The sequence below is a fragment of the Canis lupus genome, chromosome 7 (genome assembly GCF_011100685.1).
Source record: "Canis lupus familiaris isolate Mischka breed German Shepherd chromosome 7, alternate assembly UU_Cfam_GSD_1.0, whole genome shotgun sequence".
Lineage (NCBI taxonomy): Eukaryota > Metazoa > Chordata > Mammalia > Carnivora > Canidae > Canis > Canis lupus.
This window is the reverse complement of record NC_049228.1, coordinates 12,658,441-12,679,314: the sequence shown is the minus strand read 5'-3', so window position 1 is coordinate 12,679,314 and position 20,874 is coordinate 12,658,441. Positions and strand designations below refer to the sequence as shown.

The window sequence follows — 20,874 nt, the reverse complement described above, 5'->3', positions numbered from 1 at the left end:
AAGATTATAGTGGAACAAAGATTCTTAGAAGATAAGCGAAGTAATTAGAACATACAGATAGGTAGATAGGTAGATAGGTAGATAGATAGATAGATAGATAGATAGATAGATAGATAGATAGATAGATAATATATAAACTAAATATATATATAAAGAAATGTGTGGTTGGTGCTAACCAGGACCACTTTATTTTCACAGAGTACTTCCCAGGGAGCAAATAGGATTAAACCAACAAGAAGCACTTAAGAAAACATTACATGGAAACTCACTAGTGTTTGGTAAAACTTAATACACCACAAGAAAAATCAGATTATTGCTCTGAAAGTAGAAATAGATTTGACTGTGACATGGATGATTTAAGTACAGTCCAATTGGACATAGGTGTCTAAACTTCTCAGGATATTTCTAGTCTCAAGATCTAGTCTGTCATGTCAGCTTCCTCTGTTACCCTGCATGCATGGAACATGTGCTAGAATGGACATGTAATATGCTTCAGGTCTTAGGCCTTCCTTGACTCTGCAACTATATTATATTTCTTATTCTTATTCTTTATTGTTCGTTCCAAAACTGCTGGTTATTTCCTTGCACTTTGTGGCATCTTTTCAACAATGAGGTAACCAAAGACTAAGAGTGCATGTTGCTAAAGAGCAAGGATGTAAGGTCACAGTATATTTCAGTAAATTACATGGTTCTTATAAAGAATTAGAGAAGACATCTTAATATTATTTTTAGCTATAAAATAATAGTAATGGTAATGTTTACTATAAGCATTAGGCATGCCTCTAAGTGCTTTATACATATTAACTCTTTTAATTTTATTAGATTGCACTATTATCACTTCTATTTTGCAGATACGGAAACTAACACAAATACAGATTTTGTAACTTGCCCAGGGCCCCAGAGCAAGTAAATAGTAGAGCTTGGATTGAACTCCAGCTGCCTGGCTAATGTGCTCTTAGATACTTTTTTTATGCTTTTCTGTGGCAAGATCTAGAACATATTTGGAGTCATAGACCTTCTAAATTTTTAATAAATGTCTAGAACTTAACAGAGCATTTGTATACCCTAAAGCCAGGGGCATTCACAGCTTGGAGAGGACATTAATTGGCAGCATTATTAGAAGGGACTCCTCAGGGGCATTAAGAGGGAGAGTTTTCTATCAATCTCAAATGATTTAGCCAGAGACAAACAAAACAGCTCTTTAGTGCAAAGCATTGAGAAGAACTGGAGATAAGCCCTTTTAAAAGATTTCTGGGGTAAAAATGTAAACTCTAACTGAACCAAACCTGCTAAAACTATAGAAATTGGTAGATGATTTCGCCTAACATTAGTTGGTAAAAATGAAAAGACTCTTGCAGCTTCATTTATCACTGCCCCACAAAGACTGGAACCTTCTACTAACAGAAAATGTAAAGATTTCATCTTACCTGTGGGCTCACTTCCCCAGTGTAGTTCACATGTTTGCATTTCTTGCATGATGGGATTAATCTTGGTGTTATCACAATTCCCAAGAGGATTAAGGAATACCCAGAAATTATAGTAACTAAACCATGATGGGCTTTTATCGTGTCCCAAGAAGCTGGCTTGCATTAATGCTTTCACAACTGTTCTCTGAAGTCAGTTTTGCTGTTGGGTGGGGAGCTTCTTTGTCGGGCCTCCCCTCTCCTGACCCCACACTGGTCTAACTAACCCCTCTCCTATGCAGGAGTTGCTGATCTGAGTTCAGAACTAAAGGCACAGGTCTTTGTTTACAGTAGAAAAGATTACACTTCCTTAAAGTTACCATGGGATCCCCATGAGACTTCTTGTGGTAAACTGACCTGGGCAGGGTCTACCACCTGTATCACTTTTTTCCTCTTTCATCTCCTCCATGATGAGACAGGGTGGCTAGTGGGATCAAAACCAGATTCAAAAGCAAAGGAATAAGGGGCCTCATATATGCTCCGAGGACCATGCCACATTCCCAAATGAGTTTTTACCAGTCCTGGATGGTGGGTTACTGGGAACTCTTCCAGATAAAGTGGTTTATAACGTGGTTCCTTAGTTCCCATTTGATTATTTTCCTCATCAAATAAGTATATTGATTGGAAACTCCCACAGGAATTAGAATGAGTGGCAGATTACCAAACCTACCCTCCTTCAATTTCTCTAACAGTAAATGACTTTCTCCAGTTATCAAATGAGGGAACCAAGGTACAACTGGGTTAGGTGAAGTATCACTGGCATTTGGTTAAAATGCAAAGTGTTGAACACATGCCCTGGAGCATGAATTATTTAATCAGAACCGTTTTAGTAGAAGAAATGTAAAGGCTTTGGTTCCGTTGCCTGCAAAAAATCTAGAACTAACCTAGAATCCAGAGTGTGCTCTTCCATAATGGGAACTGGGTGAAGAGAGGGATATGAGACTGTTGATCTGCTTGAGGTTGATTGAAGCCTGTTGTTCAATAAAGGCCACAGATCTAGAGCTGGCAGCGATGATCTGGCCCCAGATTTTCACTACTTACTGCTTCTAGAGTGAGCTTCCTTTGCCATAAGAGGAACGCGTTGACCTAAATGACCCTCAAGCTACCTCTCAGCCCCAGAATTTCACAGCTCTTGGAAAAACCTGCTAGGAGAATCAAACAAGATATGAAACATATTTAAAACATTTTTCCACAGACAAAAACCAAAACAAAAAAAAAAACATTTTGCCATGTGCCTGGTAATGGATCATTACATGGCAAATCATAGCAAACTAGTTCTAAAGGTCTTAAGAACACAGGATCCAGGTGATTTCCCACTTTGGTCCCCTCTGAGGGCACTTCCATCCAAAGCAGCACCCAAGGAAACATCGAAAGGCCTGGAACATCCTTAAAGAGCAAACATCTCTACTGCTGGTTTTTTTTTTTTGTTTTTTTTTTTCCCTGAGACTCTTTTCTTCCCCAGCTGGAGTTCCTTTGAATTGATTTCCCCAGGAAGAACACTACCATTGTCACAAATGAAAGTTGCACCTGCAATCTATAGAGAGGCAAATAAAACTCACCAGGAAGGTAATGAAACAGGTTTTGCTTAAATCAGAGAACTGGGAAATAGAGAAGTATCAGTTGAAATTATACTTTATCACAGCAGTTAAAATAGAAGTCTAAGAAGGAGGCATTGTCTTTAGAGAAATGGACAGAATTTGTGAATGAGGCAAAGATCCAGTAGTAGAATGGGACCAAAGGAGATAATACAGCAGGTGAGCTTGGTGAGAGTAGACGCACATGCTAGAATGTTAAGAAAAAGTCCAACTCTCTATAAGGGACTTTACCTACATAGATTTAAAACAACCAAGCAAAACAAATGTTAGAATCCCCACTGCAGAGTAGAAGAAAGTGGAGCCTAGGAGAGACGAGTTGCTCCAGTAACAGGTAGTAAGTAGAAGCAGACTCCCAATGCTACCCTAAAGACACTAGTGATCCCTCAAATCCTCCTTCTTCCCACTCCTGTATTCATCAGTGAAGCCTCAATCAATAGCTGTGGAGGATGGGGGTGAGAAAAGTCTCGTGTTGTGCATGCAAGTGAGTGTTCATATGCATGTCAGAGTTAGCACAGCCATACCTGCTGGCTCAGGTGCTGAAGATACAGTCACTGACCCAGAGACCAGTGACGTTTGTCTGTCTCAAAAGTGAGGGCTCTCAAGCATGTTAAACCAAGCAGAGAAGTCTCTTCCTTTGTGTAGTCTCCTGCAGTTTGACCATACTGTAAAGTTAATCAGCTGCAAAATTCCTGGGAACAGGACAGGTCCCCATCCCTGGCCTCAAGTGTATAGTGGGGGTTAGAGTTGAGGCAGTTGACTTTTAGGTGGCAAATGGAGGATTTGCTAGTGCAGCTTTCTGTCACTGCTCAGGAGGGAGCCCAATGGGAAAGAAGAACCAAACCCACTCTGGGAGAGGTAAAATCTAGCCAATATGTACAAACTACTATTACATCAAACAAATACCATTTTCCTGGTTTCCAAGGTACAAAATAGTTCTTTTTTTTAAGATTTTGTTTATTTTTTATTTATTCTTGATAGACACACAGAGAGAGAGGCAGAGACATGGGCAGAGGGAGAAGCAGGCTCCATGCAGGGAGCCCGACACGGGACTCAATCCCAGGACTCCAGGATCGCCCCCTGGTCCAAAGGCAGGCGCCAAACCGCTGAGCCACCAGGGATCCCCCAAAATAGTTCTTAAAGTACATTTTTTTTCTAGTTTGTCTACTAACAAGAACCTCTTTTCTTTCTTCTTTAATTGAAGTATAGTTGACATACAATTTTGTAATAAGGATCTCTTTCCTTATATTTACACTGAGACCCCTTGTTTTCAAAGATCTTTATCAACCAAACTTCATTTATTGAGTAAAACAATTTATTTGCTAAGTTTTATTCATCAAAGACATAACTCCCCATCAAAGCTTCTAATGAGCTTTGGGATAACTAATATTTCCACAGTGTACTAATTGTAATTCCAGGCTAAAGCAAAGAAAGTTGACACTTTAATTAACATGGGCAGCTTTGCCATAGTAAATGAGTCATTTCTACTGACTATTTTATGCCGCAATACTGAGGATAGCTTCCAGTTGTCCTATAGATCCAGGCACCTAGGGTTCAGAAGGAATGGAGTCCCCTGGTCCTTGAAACTGGGTCAGATGCCCTTTTAATGTAATCCCTTAGGACTTTCCACAGGCTCTTTCCACCACATTGTCCATGTTGCATTCTAATTATCTTTTTTCTTTTTGGCTTAACAACAGGCATTTATTACTAACAGTTCTGGAGGCCAGGGAATCCAAAATCAAGGTGGTAGCTTTCATGGTTCCCAGTGAGAGCTCTTGCAGATGGCCTCCTTGGGGTTGTGTTCTCACACGGCCTCTTATTTGTGCAGCCTGGGAGAGAGAGCCATTGTAATTGTCTTTTTACATATACCTAGCTAGCTTTTGATTACTTAGCTATCATCTTTAATTATATGAGTTACGTCTACTACTGCTACTACCACTACTACTACTACTGAGTTTCTTCCAAATATGTGCTTTCCCTCCACAACATTTCTGATGGATGTTATTTTTTCCATCTGATGTCACCAATATCTGTTTTGTTACATGTTCATTCAAATATTTTGGTACTTAGGCATTTCACCTAAATGAAAATACCCTTTCTCCAACTTCCAACTTGACGAATAGGCAGAAGCAGATGGTTCACATGTTGAATGAATGAAACCAGGAGGAACAGTAAAGGAAGAGGGAAAGGATAGGGAAATATTTTTAAACTTATTAAAATATGAGCTTAGCTAAACATAGAAGAGAAGATGAATATCAATGCACAGAGGGCATGCTCACTAGCTGTATGGAACCAGAGTTTATGGACTTGAGGAGAAATGATGGGAGATGATGGTGCTCCCACTAAGAAATTTAGGTTACTTTCTATCTGGAAGCTACAGAGAAATTGAAGAATTTTGTAAAAGATGTATTTGTGCTTTGGAAAGCATAATGGCACTGATCACAATGTGACCAGTGTGGAGCCCAGATGTCAGCAGCATTGACCCTGCACAAGGACACAGTGGAAATGCCCCTGGGCTCCCCCAAGTCCACAGTCCTCTTGTATTTCCCAGGGAGTTCCTGTTTGGCATCCTCAATCTTTTGGGCCTCTGCTCTCTTTCAACATCAGTCCTAATCAGACATCCAGTTTTCTCCTTCAGTTTCAAACACATAATAAAAACAATAGTTTCTTTTCATTTACGCAGTCTTTGGGGTTTTTTTGTTTTTTGGTTTTTAGTTTTAATGGTTTGGTTTGGTTTGGTTTTGAAACCTGAATAGATTTCTTAGGGAAGAGGCAAAAAGATTTACGTCTCAATGATGCAAATTGATGGGAAAATGAGGCATTGTACTCAAAACACCCTTGGCCATCCACTGCCCTGAAGCTTTACTGCTTTGCATTGGGCAGTCATCTCTGCTTTTCACTGGAACCACTGTGATTTTCACATTTCCTTTTGGAATATTCCAGGAACTAGGAATGACTTTCCCTCTTTTGATCAGTGTGACCTCTGCTTTGATGACTGATTCCTGTAGACATCTCTGTCCTGGGGTGATTCAGGTGAGCCCCAGCAGACATATCAAGGTATATTCTCATAAAGAGTATTTCTTCCTCAGAAGAAACTCTCACAACAACTGTTAGGAGAGTTAGATCTTTCTTATTGTTAAAAAAAAAAAATGATTGAAAGGAGAGCAGTGGCCAAAGAAATTGTTGGTGCAGAAATACAAGGGAAAAAAAATTATAAGAAGCCTGAAAGAGTAACCATGCAGATAAAAAGGTCGTTTCAAGAGATGAGACAGAAACAACAGCACTTGAAGATGAATTGGATACCAACTTTGTGGAGGGAGAGATAGGGACAAAAATAATTCTGTTTTCTTACTAGGGCAACTGGGATATGATAATGATATTCACCAAGGTAGAGAATACTGAAGGATTGTTATTAGTTGGTATGTTATTTTTAAAGTACTGAGTGGAGATGTATGTGGAAGATGCAGTGAAGTTGTCCATTAGGTCATTGGATTTATTGGTCTAGAACTCTAGAGAAATATACTTAAACATCATCAGAATATCAGTAGATTTGAAGCTATACAACAGATTACATCAACGTGGGGCAGTATAATGTGAATGGAGAAGAGAAGTGACAAGAAAACTGGGAAGACGTGTACATATAAGTAGTAGAGAGAGAAAAAGAGGTCCTCCTCCCAGAGCTAGGAGGAGCTGCCAGTATGGAATAATGTACTATAGTAATCAGGAACTAATGTCTTGAAAGCCAAGAGAAGAAAATCTCCAGAAGGAAAGAGACTGATCACAGTGCTAATACTGAACAGAAGTCAGGTTATATGGGACCAAAGTCCTCCATTGGATTTTCTCCTTTACTAAAGAAAGAAAACTAGTGTGAGATTTGACAAATTTGAATTAAACAGCTGTTTTAATTTCTTCTCAGTTCTAATAATTTGTTTCTCTTTAACCCAACTTTCATTATCAATAGGTAAATATATTCCAGATGTTCCAGAATATGTCTTTCTTATTTTCACATTTATGGAATAATGATAATCATAGGTGTACCTTACGTGAGGGACCATACATCACCTCCATTTTAATTGATAAAGCTGAAAGTCACAAGGAAAGCAACATTAGCGTAGCATAACATTACCCTGGCAGTTACAAAGCTTCAGCCAATGCCTGGTGAAAATTAGGCATATTTAGTAGCTGCATTCAATCTTTCAGGTCACTGGGTCAGATGTTGTAGTAAATGGTATAAGAGAATAAATACAGATTACTGAATGTCCAGAAACGTATCTATTAGGAGAATGTGCCCTAGGACAGCAGTAATTTGATTTTTTTAATCTTATTTTCTTCCTTTATACATTATTCAGACAGTCATAACAAGATCTCCTTCAATATAATCTGCCTGGTTGCCTAACGTTAACAGATACTATTCTTTAAGAGCAAAGGATAACATCTAGAAGTATGCTCCTACCTAAGAGAAAACATTTCATAAAAACTGACATGGTGAGTCCTGTGCTATGCCACCCAGAACCACCACCTGCTCCCACCGCCCCAGCTCAAGGTACCCATCCTATGGGATGAGGGAAGAGCGCTGACCACTCACAGCTGAGACCCTCCCTAAGCCAGAAACACAACCTCATTCAAGTTTATCCACCATCCATAAGGATGATCCACACCCAATGACTGCCTGATGGGAATAGAAAGCTAGACCCTCTGTCTGGCTCCTGTCCTGAATCTGGACAATGCTACAGGGCCAAGCCAGTTCCAGCACTCCTGCAGCTCTAGCTGAGGCCTCCGTGGCAATTACGCACAGTTCCACTTCTTCCTTTGCCCAAATCTTCTTCCCTCATTCCCTCATTGGTGTAGATCCTGAGAGCACCCCCAGTGAACTCCGTACAAACAAATCTCAGTGTCTCCACCTCTGGCTTCCAGGGAACTCAACCCGAGATAACTGCTATTACATGTTTATTTAGATGCTAAGGATTAAGAGATAGTCAGTCTCTTAAAGCATTTAGTATTCTAAATATCTGCTTCTAATCCTTTTAAATACTAAAGTACAAAGTGATGATAATACACACTTGTAACTGTCAGTCATCCACATTGTGCATACTCATAGTTTAGTTAATAATGGTCGCATCCTCCATCATTTCTGTACAAATGCCATATTGAGTACAGAGCTTCTTAACTCTTAATTTAATCAGTCGTCTTAAAAATTTTAGGAAGTCTGTTGTGCTTTTGCTGTTCATGGTGTTATTGTTGACTACTACTATCTTCCTTATACTAACTTATTAATTTTGATTTTTACTTTCTTTATATTCAGATGTTCTCTATTTACAATTATTTAACCTTTTACACCCATCTATGGTCTCCACTGATTACATTAACCTATAGAAATATCTACTGATATAGATACTGTGATATATTTAAGTATCACAGATACTTAAAGTATCTGTGATTATTTTTCTTCACTTTGATTTACTTCCTTCATCTTTTTGGAAGCATTTCCCTTGATACTTCTGTCACTTTTGGGGGTTTTTAAAAAGATTTTGTTTGTTTATTGAATGATTGATTGATTGATTGATTTATAGAGTGTGAGCAGGAGGGCAGGCAGAGGGGGAGGGAGACAGAGAGAGATTCTCAAGCAGACTTCTCACTGGTCACAGAGCTGGACATGGGGCTTGATCTCACTCACCACCTTCGCCCTGACCCAAAATCAAGAGGCAAATGCTTAACTGACTGAGTCACCTAGACACCCTGTGTCTGTCACTTTTTCAAAAGGACCAATGCTTCCTTTACTTTAAAGCAAGTCTCATATTTTAAAGATCTCCTATTTGTTAGCAGTTTAGAATGAGATTATAATGATGTTAATTAGAGAAACTAGAGGTGCCCTAATCATGTCTATTCAATCACTTTATGCCCATGAATTCCCCCCTAAAAACAAAAATCTTAAAAATTAAACAACATGGTATACAAGATACTATTCCAAATCAGAAGACATAAGCAGACCAACCTCATGTAGATGAAAAGCCTCATCAGAATGCAACCCCAGCTCTTATTATCAACTAATTCTAAAGAATGGTTAGTGCATTTAAGCCCAAAAGTCCAGAAAAAAAAGGAGAAAGATAGCTGACTTCATCCATCTATTTACCCAATTGAAGGAATAGAAACAACGTACAGGGGCAACCCCGGGTGGCTCAGCAGTTTAGCACCACCTTCAGTCCAGGGCCTGATCCTGGAGACCAGGGATCGAGTCCCAGGTCAGGCTCCCTGCATGGAGCCTGCTTCTCCTTCTGCCTGTGTCTCTGCTTCTCTCTCTCTCTGCCCTTCATGAATAAATAAATAAAATCTTAAAAAAAAAGAAACAACATAAATGCACAATCTTTCACACAGTGTAATCTCAGCATTCCCAGCAGCTTGACCAGTCCCTTAGAATGTTCTCTTAGGGAAAAGCAAGAGAGAAAGTAGGCAGAAGGGGCTGGTAAAGAAAACAGCCCCCATTCTCTCTCTCACACACACACACACATGCTGATGTAGAGCAAATTTTCTATTTTCCTGAAGTTTTTATTTCTGCTAACTTTCTCTGCTTTTGAAAAATTAGGCTAGTGAAATAGAATGAAGCACTTACCATGTATTTCTATAAAGGGTGCTATTTACCTAATTTTTTCCCACTCTGGAAACCAGAATTTTTTTCCTAAACTCAGATAGGATCCATTGGGGATAATATTCAGCCTGTGACACTAGTCACTAGGCTATTATAATAATGAAATATTCCATCATATTTATAAATATCAGTTGGCCCTCATGAGCTCCCCCATCCTGATTCCATCTGTACACTTACCTCTTCAGAGTCTGTCAACTGAAGGGATAATGTCCCAGAACCCTGCTCTAGTAGCATAGTTGGTGGCCACACTGATTAGTCACCGCAGGTGATACATCACCTGTTACTTTGAGTATTGGACCTACGTACATAATACAAAAATTAGAGGAATTGCTTATTTTAGGATTTTATAAAGATGAGAAAGGCATGTGCAATATCCTAAGGGGGTGTTCCCGGTTATTAATCTATATTTTATAGCTGAAGAAACCAAGGCTTGGGGATAATAAGTGATGTTGTCAAGAATGCACCTTTACGAACTGAAATGAGAAGAATATACAATTTATTAGGCAGTGGATTCTGGTAAGAATTTCCCATGTTTCTACGTTCATGTGCTTAAGAGGTTGGAATAGGTTCCATTGGTTTCTCCCTAGTATCTCCATCTTGTTCATGCCCTATGTGATCTAATCAGTGCTAGACTAGTTCTTTCTTCAAGTCTTTATTAATCCTTTGTCTTCCTCTGTCTATTTCACCTACCACAATACCCTCTTAGGTCCACCCAAGTTGCCACAGATGGCAACATCTCATTCTCTTTAAGGATGAGTAATATTCCATTGTATGTGTGTGTATATGTATATATACGGACATATATGGATATGTGTGTATAAGTATACCATATTTTTATCTATTCATCTATCAGTGGACTCTTGGGTTGCTTCCATATCATGGATTTTGTAAATAATACTGCATTAAGCACGGGGTGCCTACATCTTTTTAATTGAGTATTTTCATTTTCATTGGGTAAATACCTAGTGGTTAAGTTATTGGATCATATGGTATTTCTATTTTTAATTTTTTGAGGAACCTGCATACTGTTTTCCAGAGTGGCTGCATTAGTTTACATTCCCGCCAACAGTGCATGAGGGTTCCTTTTTCTCCACATCCTCACCAAAACTTGTTATTTCCTGTCCTTTTGAATTTAGTCATTCTTACAGGTATAAGAAAATATATCATTGTGGTTTTGATTTGCATTTCCCTGATGAGTAGTGATGTTGAGCATCTTTTCATGTGTCTGTTGGCCATCTTTATGTCTTCTTCGAAAAACTATCTGTTCAGGTCCTCTGCTCATTTTTTAATCAGATTGTTTTTCTGGTGTTAGGTTGTGTGAATTTTTTATATTTTGGACATTAACTACTTACTGATTAATCTTGAGTCATTATCTTTCCTTACTGAACCACTATTGTCTTTAAGAGGTATTTTTATTTTTGCTCTTCTCTAACGTGTTTTACAGAATGCTCTTATTTTTCCCATCTTTAAGTAATTTCTCTTGAAACCACTTCCTTTGTCAGCTGCTGCCCTGCTTTGTAGAAAAACTCATCCAAAAAATCATCTGCATTCCTTGTCTGCAATCCTTCGGCTATTGTCTCCTAAACCCACTTGAGCAGGATTTTCTTCCACCACTACACTGTAACTGCTCTTGTAAAGGTCCCAAATTATAATCACATTGACAAATCCAGTGGTCAATTCTCAGCCCATGCCTGACTGAATAGATAGCAATGTTTGAGACATTGGATCACTATATCATCTGTGATTATATGTTCGTGATTTCCTTTGGTATTTCCAGGATTGTTACACTTCCCTGCCTTTCCTCCCATCTCACTGGTTGCTCTTTCTTTTCTGCTGTTCTAATGCCTCTTTATCTCTTAGATCTCTAAATGTTGGAGCTCTCTTGGGGCCGTGAATCCCTCACTTTTCTCTCTACACTCAGCCTCTTTGGCGAATCTCATCTAGTCTTATGACCTTGTGACTTTAATTAAATGCTACTTAGATTCTGACAACTTTCAATTTTTATATACAAGCTCAGATTTCTCTCCCAAGCTCTATCCTCATATACTCAACAGCCTATATGACAATTCCCTTTGATGTTGAAAGGATATCTTACACCTAACATGTCCAGAACTCTACCCCTGATCTTCCTTCCCCAGATTACTCCATCCATGGTGTTCCCACATTTGCCCAAGGTCATTCCATATCTTTCCAGTCTTCAGGTCAACATTTCAGAGTCATCCTTGACTTTTTTCTTTCTCTCACAAAGAATAGCCAATTCAGCAAGCCAATACTGTCAGCATCATCTCCAACATATACCCAGAATCTGACTGCTAATCCCCACTGTATTGCTACCATCTTGGTCCCATTCACTCTCACTTCTCACTGGGGCAACTGTAAGAGACATCTCCCTGTTTCCATCTTTGCCTCTCTTTAATCTGTTCTCAATTCAGCAGCCAGAGTAATTTTCATAAAATGTAAAGAAGATTATCCATCCCTATGCTCAAAACCCTACAATAACTTCTCACATGATATGTAGTAAGAGTCCAAATCCTATGGTCATCTCCAGGACACTATAGGATTTGCCTTTCCCATCTTTGATCTTCCCACGTTCAATACCTTATTCTCATTCCAGATTCCTTGCTGTTCTTAGAAGACTCTAAGCATATTTTTTGAGTTTGGAACACTATCCAGATAGCTAACTCCCTCACCTCTTTTAAGTCTTTGCTCAAATGTCACCTGCTCACTGAGGCCTAACCCTGATCGTCTATTTGAAATTGAAAACCTCCCTTAGTACTCTTGATCTCACCTACCCTGCTATAGTTTTTTTATATATATATATTTTTGGAGCATTTATCTCCTTTGACTATCCTATATAAATTATCTAATTTATTATATGTCTCCCCTATTTTAAGCTACATTCCATGAGAGGAAGGACTTTGTTTCTTTCAATAATGTATCCCAACTACATAAAATAGAGCCTGAATCATAGTAGACGCTCAATAAATATCTGTTGACTAAATGGCTTTGGTAATGCTGTCTCTCTAACATGAATACTCTGTTCCTTTTTCTGTCTTCCTTGGTGACTCTGACTGTTCCCAAGAGCTTAAAGGGTTTCTGAACATTCTATTAAAAGATAGGATTTTTTGTTACCATTTTTATTGAGGTGAGAGTTATATAACATAAAATTAACCATTCCAAAATGAACAATTCAGTGGCATTTAGTACATTCACAATGTTGCATAGTCACCACCTCTATCTAGATCCAAAATATTTTCATCATGCCAAAAGAGAAGATCATATGATTAAGGAGTACTTCCTTTTTTTTAATAATAAATTTATTTTTTATTGGTGTTCAATTTGCCAACATACAGAATAACACCCAGTGCTCATCCCATCAAGTGCCCTCCTCAGTGCCCGTCACCCATTCACGCCCCACCCCCCACTCTCCTCCCCTTCCACCACCCCTAGTTCATTTCCCAGAGTTAGGAGTCTTCATGTTCTGTCTCCCTTTCTGATATTTCCTACCCATTTCTTCTTCCTTCCCTTCTATTCCCTTTCACTATTATTTATATTTAAGGAGTACTTCCTATGCCCCCCCTGCTCTTAGCCCCTGGCAACCACCAATCTTCATTCTTTCTCTGTGGGTTTACCTATTCTGGATATTTTGTATATGTGAAAGTATATGATACCTGGCCTTTTATGTGGGTTTCTTTCACTGAGTGTAATCTTTTTAATGTATACCACATTGTAGCATGTATAAGTACTTCATTTATTTTATGGCTGAATAATATTTCATTCATGTATGTATCATACTTTGTTTATCCATTCAGCCACTGATGGCCATTTGGACTGTTTTCTACCTTTTAGCTTTTGTGAAGAGCTGCTATGAACATGTATATACATGTATTTGCTTGAGTACCTGTTTTCAGTTCTTTTGGGCATAGGCTTAGGAATAGAATTGCTGAGACATGTGGTAATTCTATGCTTACTTTTTTGAGAAACCACCAAACTGTTTTCCACAGTAGCCAAACCATTTTACATTTCTACCAGCAATGTGCAGGAGTTCCAGTTTCCCCACATCCTGTCCACACTTGTTATTTTCCATTTTTAAATTATTATTATAGCATCCCAGTAGATGTGAAGTAGTATTTCACCGTGGTGACTAATGACCAACTAATGATATTGAGCATCTTTTCTTGTGCTCATTGGCCATTTACATATCTTTGGAGAAATGTCTATCCAAGTCCTTTGCTCACATTTTAATTGGGTTTTTGGTTTTTTAAGAGTTCTTTATATACTGACTCCTGGACCCTTATAAGATATATTACTTGCAAATATTTTCTTCCTTTCTGTAGGCTGTTTTTCACTTTTATGGATAATGTCTTTTGATGCACAAAAGTTTTCATTTTGATGAAGTTTCATTTATCTGTGTTTTCTTTTGTTGTTCATAGTTTTGGTGAAAGGAAGGTTTTAAAGCCACTTTAGTGGGAGGAGTTTCTTCCTACTTGGAACCCAAACTTTAGTCAAATTCTAAATGTAAATAGCACATGACTATCTTTGTAACCTCATTCAGCATCACCTGGACAGCACCAAATCTGGACATCACCACTCATTATCACAGAACAGCTCCTCCCAGCTCCTGGTGTTTCTTTCCTTGCAGAATGAGCTTCCCTCTTGTAACATTCCTGACCTCTGTCCACCCCCTGCCCACTATTCTCCATTGTCAGTTTACAGATTTAGGAGTAATAAGCTTGGATAATTGGCACTGCTCCTCCTTTTCTCTTGACAGCTGGCCTGCCCATGAAGCACATGTACCCTGCTCTGTTATCTGTCCATGGTGAAAGGGCCTGCAGCTGAAGGTATACATTTGCTCAATTCTCTAATATAATTTTATGTCTGTAAAAACTTGACATTTTTATTTTCATATACCTTTCCCATCCATTCATTTATTCATTCATCCATTTGACCAGTAATAATTGAAACCTGTTCTAGACCAGGTCCTATCGAACATGCTGGGGATACAGCCATAAACAAAATAGATTTTAAAATTGCTGTGTTCATTGATCTATGGTGCTAACATGAAGGTTGGGAGAGAAAAACAAGATAAATAAGTAAAATTATGTCAGTCAAGAACTTGGGCAAAGAACGCAGAACAACGAATGACCAATTTCATAGAGTTTTCAAACTCATGACTCAGAAAAGTTATCATTTCTTGGGTTGGCATTCTTGCTTGCAAGCAAAGGAAAGGACCTCTGGCTCTCTAATGTATAGGATTAATAAAATTTTGCAGAGGTATTCATGAAGTAGAGAAGTAGGCTTGAAATATAAACAGGAGCCAAGGAGGTCTGGAAGCCAACAGCAGGGTGTAATCCTGACCACACATGGCTCAAAGCTCAGAGCTCCACAACTCCTTTTCAAGGGTCAGGTTCCCAGGCAGGAATAACTTAATGGTGGAGCCAAAATCATGTGTGCATGCTCTGGCTGCCAGAGATAGATTGAGAGAATAACTGGCTTTTCTCAATTTCCATAGTGAAAGGTATGGATCTGTTTCCGACTGAATCCCACATAATGAGATCATTTCAAAATCAAACTGGTTGGGTGTTGGGCTGCCTGCCTGGCCAAAAGGGACATATATCCATTATATTAACACCATGTTCTTTCTTGACCTTTAAGTCCTGTTAATCTTATTTTTCTACTTCCTTTTTCATAAGCAAAGCTTAGCCTGCTTTTTTTCCTTTTAATCTTATGGCTAGAAACTGAAAAAAAAAATGCCATTTGCAACTGCAAGTACTTTTGTCTCCTGACAGATGAAGAATGGAATTAAACTTTGAGGCAAATTGCTCCTTCATTTTTATGGAAAAAAAAACCCCACCTTTATTCAACAACACTGCATCCATTCTGAGTACAGATGTTTCTAGTAGAGTTATGTCTCTGAAGATTTACTGGGCTTGTTGAGATAAATGTTTCTTGTTTTCTGATGGAATAGAAACCACCCTATGTATTATTGCTTGTTTTGGAGGTGTGTGTGTGTGTGTGTGTGTGTGTGTGTGTGTGTACTCAAGTTCAAGCACTTTCTCAGAGGCAATTTGGGAGCAAAGACTCTAAAAACTAAAGAAATATGATATTTACTGTGAGCAGACAAGAAACTGTAAAAAGAAACTGGAAATATAATGCTCTACACATGGTATTGCTCAGAAGGGAATAATACAGAATGTGGAAAATATACTTATTTTTTGACACTGTTGAGGTATGAATATCTTTGGAGGCCCCCAGGACAATGCCATAAAGGGCTGCATTGTGAGTAAGCTTTGCTCAGGAGAGAGAACATCCCACCAGCACCAATTTGGCAACCATTTCATTTTGCTACAGCCACTTTCACCACTGCGTGCACTTCACGTTCACAAGCCCAAACCTGTAGCTACTGCTACCTCTACTGTGACCAAAAAGAGACCTGCCTACCCCTCCTCCTTCATGTCACCAGCTCCTGAGATGATATCTGACATGAGGGTTTCTGAGTGGCAGACCTTGGGAATCTGTCTGCAGTCTAATTGCAAGGCATACTGAAAGAGCCAGTGGGGAGCACTGACAGCTCCTTGAGACAGATAAGGTCTTTGCCAACCTTCCCTCCTCCTTACCAACCCACTCCTGCTGAGATGGGAAATCCCCAAACACAAGAAGAATTTCAATAGACAAAACAAGGACAAATGCCCCTTATACATTCTAGTATTGTTTTAAATATGGTCTTATAATGCAATCAAATGTTAGTCTTGCTACCATCACCTTCATTTTTTACCTTGAAACCAAAAGATACAGCTTTATAATTGCCTGGTGAATAGAAACTTAAATTTGCTGCCATTAAAAATTTCTTTAAATTCAAGAATTCAATCCACACAATAAGTACTTACAAGTGCAAAATCTTAACTTGTAGTATTTAGTAAAAATTTACAGTTAGGAAAGCTGAAAGCAATGTAGAATGCTTTCCATATTTTATTAAATATCCTAAAATTACTCATTAAAGGATGAATTTCAGAAAAAATACAATTTTACAATTCTACTGTGTCTCTGAATTTTTTTTGTATTTCCATTCTTTTCCAAGTTTTTGCATGTCTCTGATATTTTTCAACTTAAATTCAAAATATCACCAATTTAAAAATGAAGGCAATAGAGAAATGTCCAAATATATATATATATATATCAACTATATGTATATTTTTTTCTCTAAGAGCTCTGGAGGCACAGAGACATCTCCCCTAAATTTCAAAATGTATTTTCAAACATCATGTAATGAGCATATACTCTATAATAGAAAACACAGTCTGTTTATGAGATAGACTAATAAAATATATTTACCTTTCACACCAAAGCAGTTAACCTACTTCAAGTTAAATTTTGCTTATAGTGATATATTTTAATTTCTTTAATGAAGTATGAAAAACTTTTCCAGGGTCATTTATTAAATCATATATCCCTCTTCATTGATCCGCAGCATGGGCTTCCTCATATACCTAGCAGAAATTGAGTTATGGCTCTCAGTTATGCCCACTGCACTGTCTCACCATCTCTGCATTAATGGTGGGCTCTCCAAGCACAGAAACTGCTCTAGAGCAGCCTTATTTGGAGAAGGTGGGATGGGCCTAGGAACCTGGGTCCTGTGATGTAGGCAGCAATCATCTGAAGGGCATCCCTAGAAGATGGGCCTGTTTCAGGGTCTGTGAAAATGACCACATCCAGAACCAATCATAAATTATTCTCTGTGTTGTGCTTTCTTCCCACATCTCAAAACCTCCATTAAAATTGTGCTGAGTTTTATAGCCTTGTCTCATCTTTCAACAAAAGAAATAAGACACAAGGGAGTAATGGGATGGAATAGTACAAGGCTGGGTAACTTTGGGGAGGCAAGACTCCATAAATATTTTCCTGTTTCTCCAGTCAGAACTTTCTGACAAAAAAGCTCTAGCTCCTGTGTTAAAGGATAAATGAAGAGCACCTAAAGATAGAGACATCTGGAGAGACAGAGAGATTTATCTCCCTGAACCCATTCATTTACATTGCAGAGTGGTGAAGTAGACAACTCTCCTTCTTCTCCCTAGAGAGCATTTATTTACATTCCAAAACAAAATCCTCTCTCTCTTTCCCTCCTTCTCTCTCTCTCTCTCTCTCTCCTTTCCTCCTCTTCCCATCTCCCTCCAAGCCCCCAGAGGGGAGGATGGGCAGATGTGCCAACAACTCTGACATAAATTTCAAGTTTCATCATTTGGGGATTCCTCCCCTTATACAAACCCCCTCATGTAGAGGTACCAGTAGCATTCGCTGTGCCACCCCATGAAGAATCAGAGCTTGGGGAACTGATGCAAGCTGTTCTATGAGACACGTTTGTTTCCTAACCCTGGGATATCATGTTTATGGAGATAGATGTAGATGATAAACATATGGATGTGGAGAGGGAGTCAGACTAAATGAGATAAGATGTAAAATTATGGCAGGTGAGCTTGTTAGTTTGTAAGTAGAGTAACATTTCAGACTTTTCACAGCTGCAGACTTACCATCAGCTACAATCCAAGTGGAACTGCTGTGGAGATGATGGAAAGTGATCTTGAGTGAACAAAACAGGCAGCATGGGGACCAGAAATCTGGAGCTGGATGGTGCTGGGTCTACCAGAGGCATCTAGGGCAGATCTGCTCTCAAAGTTTCCAGTAGCTCTGTGGGGTGAGAAAATTGGTAACAGGTTAAACTTTCTGTGATCAATGGGTTTGGGAGATGAGGTTGGAGAGGCAGGCTGGAGTATGACCAGAATCACCAATGTTACATTGAAGAATTTGGACTTTATTCCATAGGTAATAAATACTTCTAAGCAATGATAAGATTTGTGTTTGTGAGTTTTTTCCTAAAGATCACTCTGATAGCATTGCCTAGTATAAATGACAAGAGGTGACTAGCAGTAGGAACTAAAAAGTAGAAAATACTATATTAGTCTGGGTAATAGATGATGACATCTTCCACGAAAGGTCTACGGATTCTAGTCTGGTTCTCTTAAACTGATGTTAAAGTTAGAGCTAGCTTCTCTGATGATCAAAAATGTATTTGTTCTTGTTTCCAGAATTAGAACTATAGCAAATATGCTTCTTGTGCTCAAATTGAATCTATAATCAAATCTCCACTACATATCCTCTTGCTAACACTGCTCCTTACAACTAAATATATCTTTCCCTGGAAGGGTCTTCATACTTCTGTTCCCTCATAGAAGCCACGTGGTTCTCATTTCCTCTCTTTCTCCTCTTCCTTCTCTCATTCTGTAGCCCTTAGAGAAGACAAAATGGGAAGACCAGATGTATCTTTCTTCCCTTGTGCCTTACTCCTTATGCTCCTTATGCACCTCTAACTTCTCAGTTTCTTCCTGTCATTTAATCCTTGAAAACTCCCACTTGTAGTTGATAACTGACATTGACAGTGTCCCTGGCTGGAGCCAAGGAAAGAATATTTGGGGCTTCAGCTACCTCAACTCCCCTGTGTCTGGGGTCCTAGCCTCCATGGCTGTTGACCTTGTATTCTCTTTCTCCCAAGTTCTGTATAATTTGAACCCATGCCTTCAGTGCATCCTGACTCTTCATCCTCTTGATGCTTGTTGGAGTCCCTGTGGATTCTATGTCCATTCATTTATTTTTCTTCTTCTCTCCACTGATGTCCATGTTTTTATCTCAGGAAGCTTTGGACCCTTGGAAAGGTCAACCTTAAATAATCCTGCAAATAAGCATAACAAAAGATATTATCTCAGTTTTGCAAATGGGAAAACTAAGTCACAGGGACATGCAGTGACTTGTTTCAGAGTCACACAGTTAATTGGTGTCAGTGCCAGGACAAACAGTTTGGCTCCCTTACTCATAATGCTCTACTCTTTCTAGGTTGACATCCCAACCAGCAAGAAATATATATATTTTTTCAAACCAAAGGCTTCCATTCATACCACATGACTTAATTGAAGCTTTCCATAATACTCATAAAAAAAGAAAAAATAGGGAAAGCTTAGAATAGCCTAGAATACCATGATTCATATTGCTTTTCTCTAAAAAAAGAAAAAAACAGGCCTAAAACATTGTCAAAACACTTGGGCTATATTTCAGACACAAACCAGAGAATTTACAGTTATCTAGAGTTCACGATAAAGCTTACAAAATTATTTCCAACTGCCCAGATGATGGAGGGAAAGCATTTAATGATTTTATTAGCATAATCAAAATAAATCAATTTCTATCCCATTATACATATACTAAGGAAAAATGAAACTTAAAGAGTATTTCAGTCACATCACTGTATAATTATACTATTTAGTTTTAGAAATACAAATTCTTGACTCAATAGCTTGAGAGATAGATAAATATCTAATAGATAACTTGATGCTTTTTCCAAAGACATTGAAATACTTACTGAAATTCCAAGAAACAGCTCTTAGTTTCATTGATCTTTTCTATTGCTTTTTTTTTTTTTTTTTTTTTTTTTTGGGTCTCTACTTCATTTACGTCTTCTCTGATCTTTGTTATTTCCTTTCTTCTGCTAACTTGAGGTTTTCTTTGTTCTTCTTCTAGTTCCTCTAGGTGTAAGTTTAGACTGTTTATTTGAGGCTATAAACTTCCCCCTTAGAAATGCTTTTGCTTCATCCCAAAGATTTTGAACTATTGTTTTCAATTTTCCTTTGCCTCAGGGTATTTTTTAATTTCTTCCTTGATTTCTTCGTTGACCCCTTGGTTGTTTAGCAGCATGTTCATGGAGGCTACCTGCAATGACCACTGATACTACTGCAGGCATGCTGGTGGGCAGGGGCTGGCCCCCTGGCACAGCTGGCTGAGAGGCCTGTCACTCCTGTGGGTGTGCTAGTAGGTGAGATTAGCTCCTGACACAGCTCGATGAGCGACCCAGTTGCAGTTGCTGCAGATGTGGTGGTGGGCAGGGCAACCCTCCCATCCCCCAGGGCAGGAATCATTTCAGGAGATGCCAGTCCAGAACAAGGCTGCCTGCTGCGTATAGTGGAGTGGGAATTGTTTTGGGGGGCACCTGCCAGGGCAGGTATGTTGGATGAGATGGGTCTACAGAGAACACCAGGGTAGGGCAAGCAGTGCTAGCAGGGTAGATGCAGAATGTCAGAACTGGCTCCTACAGGTGTCCAGCTAGTTTGGCTGAAGGAGCCAAGAAAAAAGATAT

At 38.9% G+C, this 20,874-nt stretch overlaps 1 long non-coding RNA gene across 1 annotated transcript; it reads left to right on the top strand.

Annotated features, from left to right (window-relative positions):
- Positions 1 to 7,423: 7,423 nt before the first annotated feature.
- On the top strand, positions 7,424 to 18,469 carry LOC119872660. The gene is made up of 4 exons (XR_005361612.1): positions 7,424 to 7,540; positions 10,113 to 10,214; positions 14,470 to 14,539; positions 18,212 to 18,469. It is a non-coding gene; the product is annotated as an uncharacterized LOC119872660 (long non-coding RNA).
- The last annotated feature ends 2,405 nt before the right edge of the window (positions 18,470 to 20,874 follow it).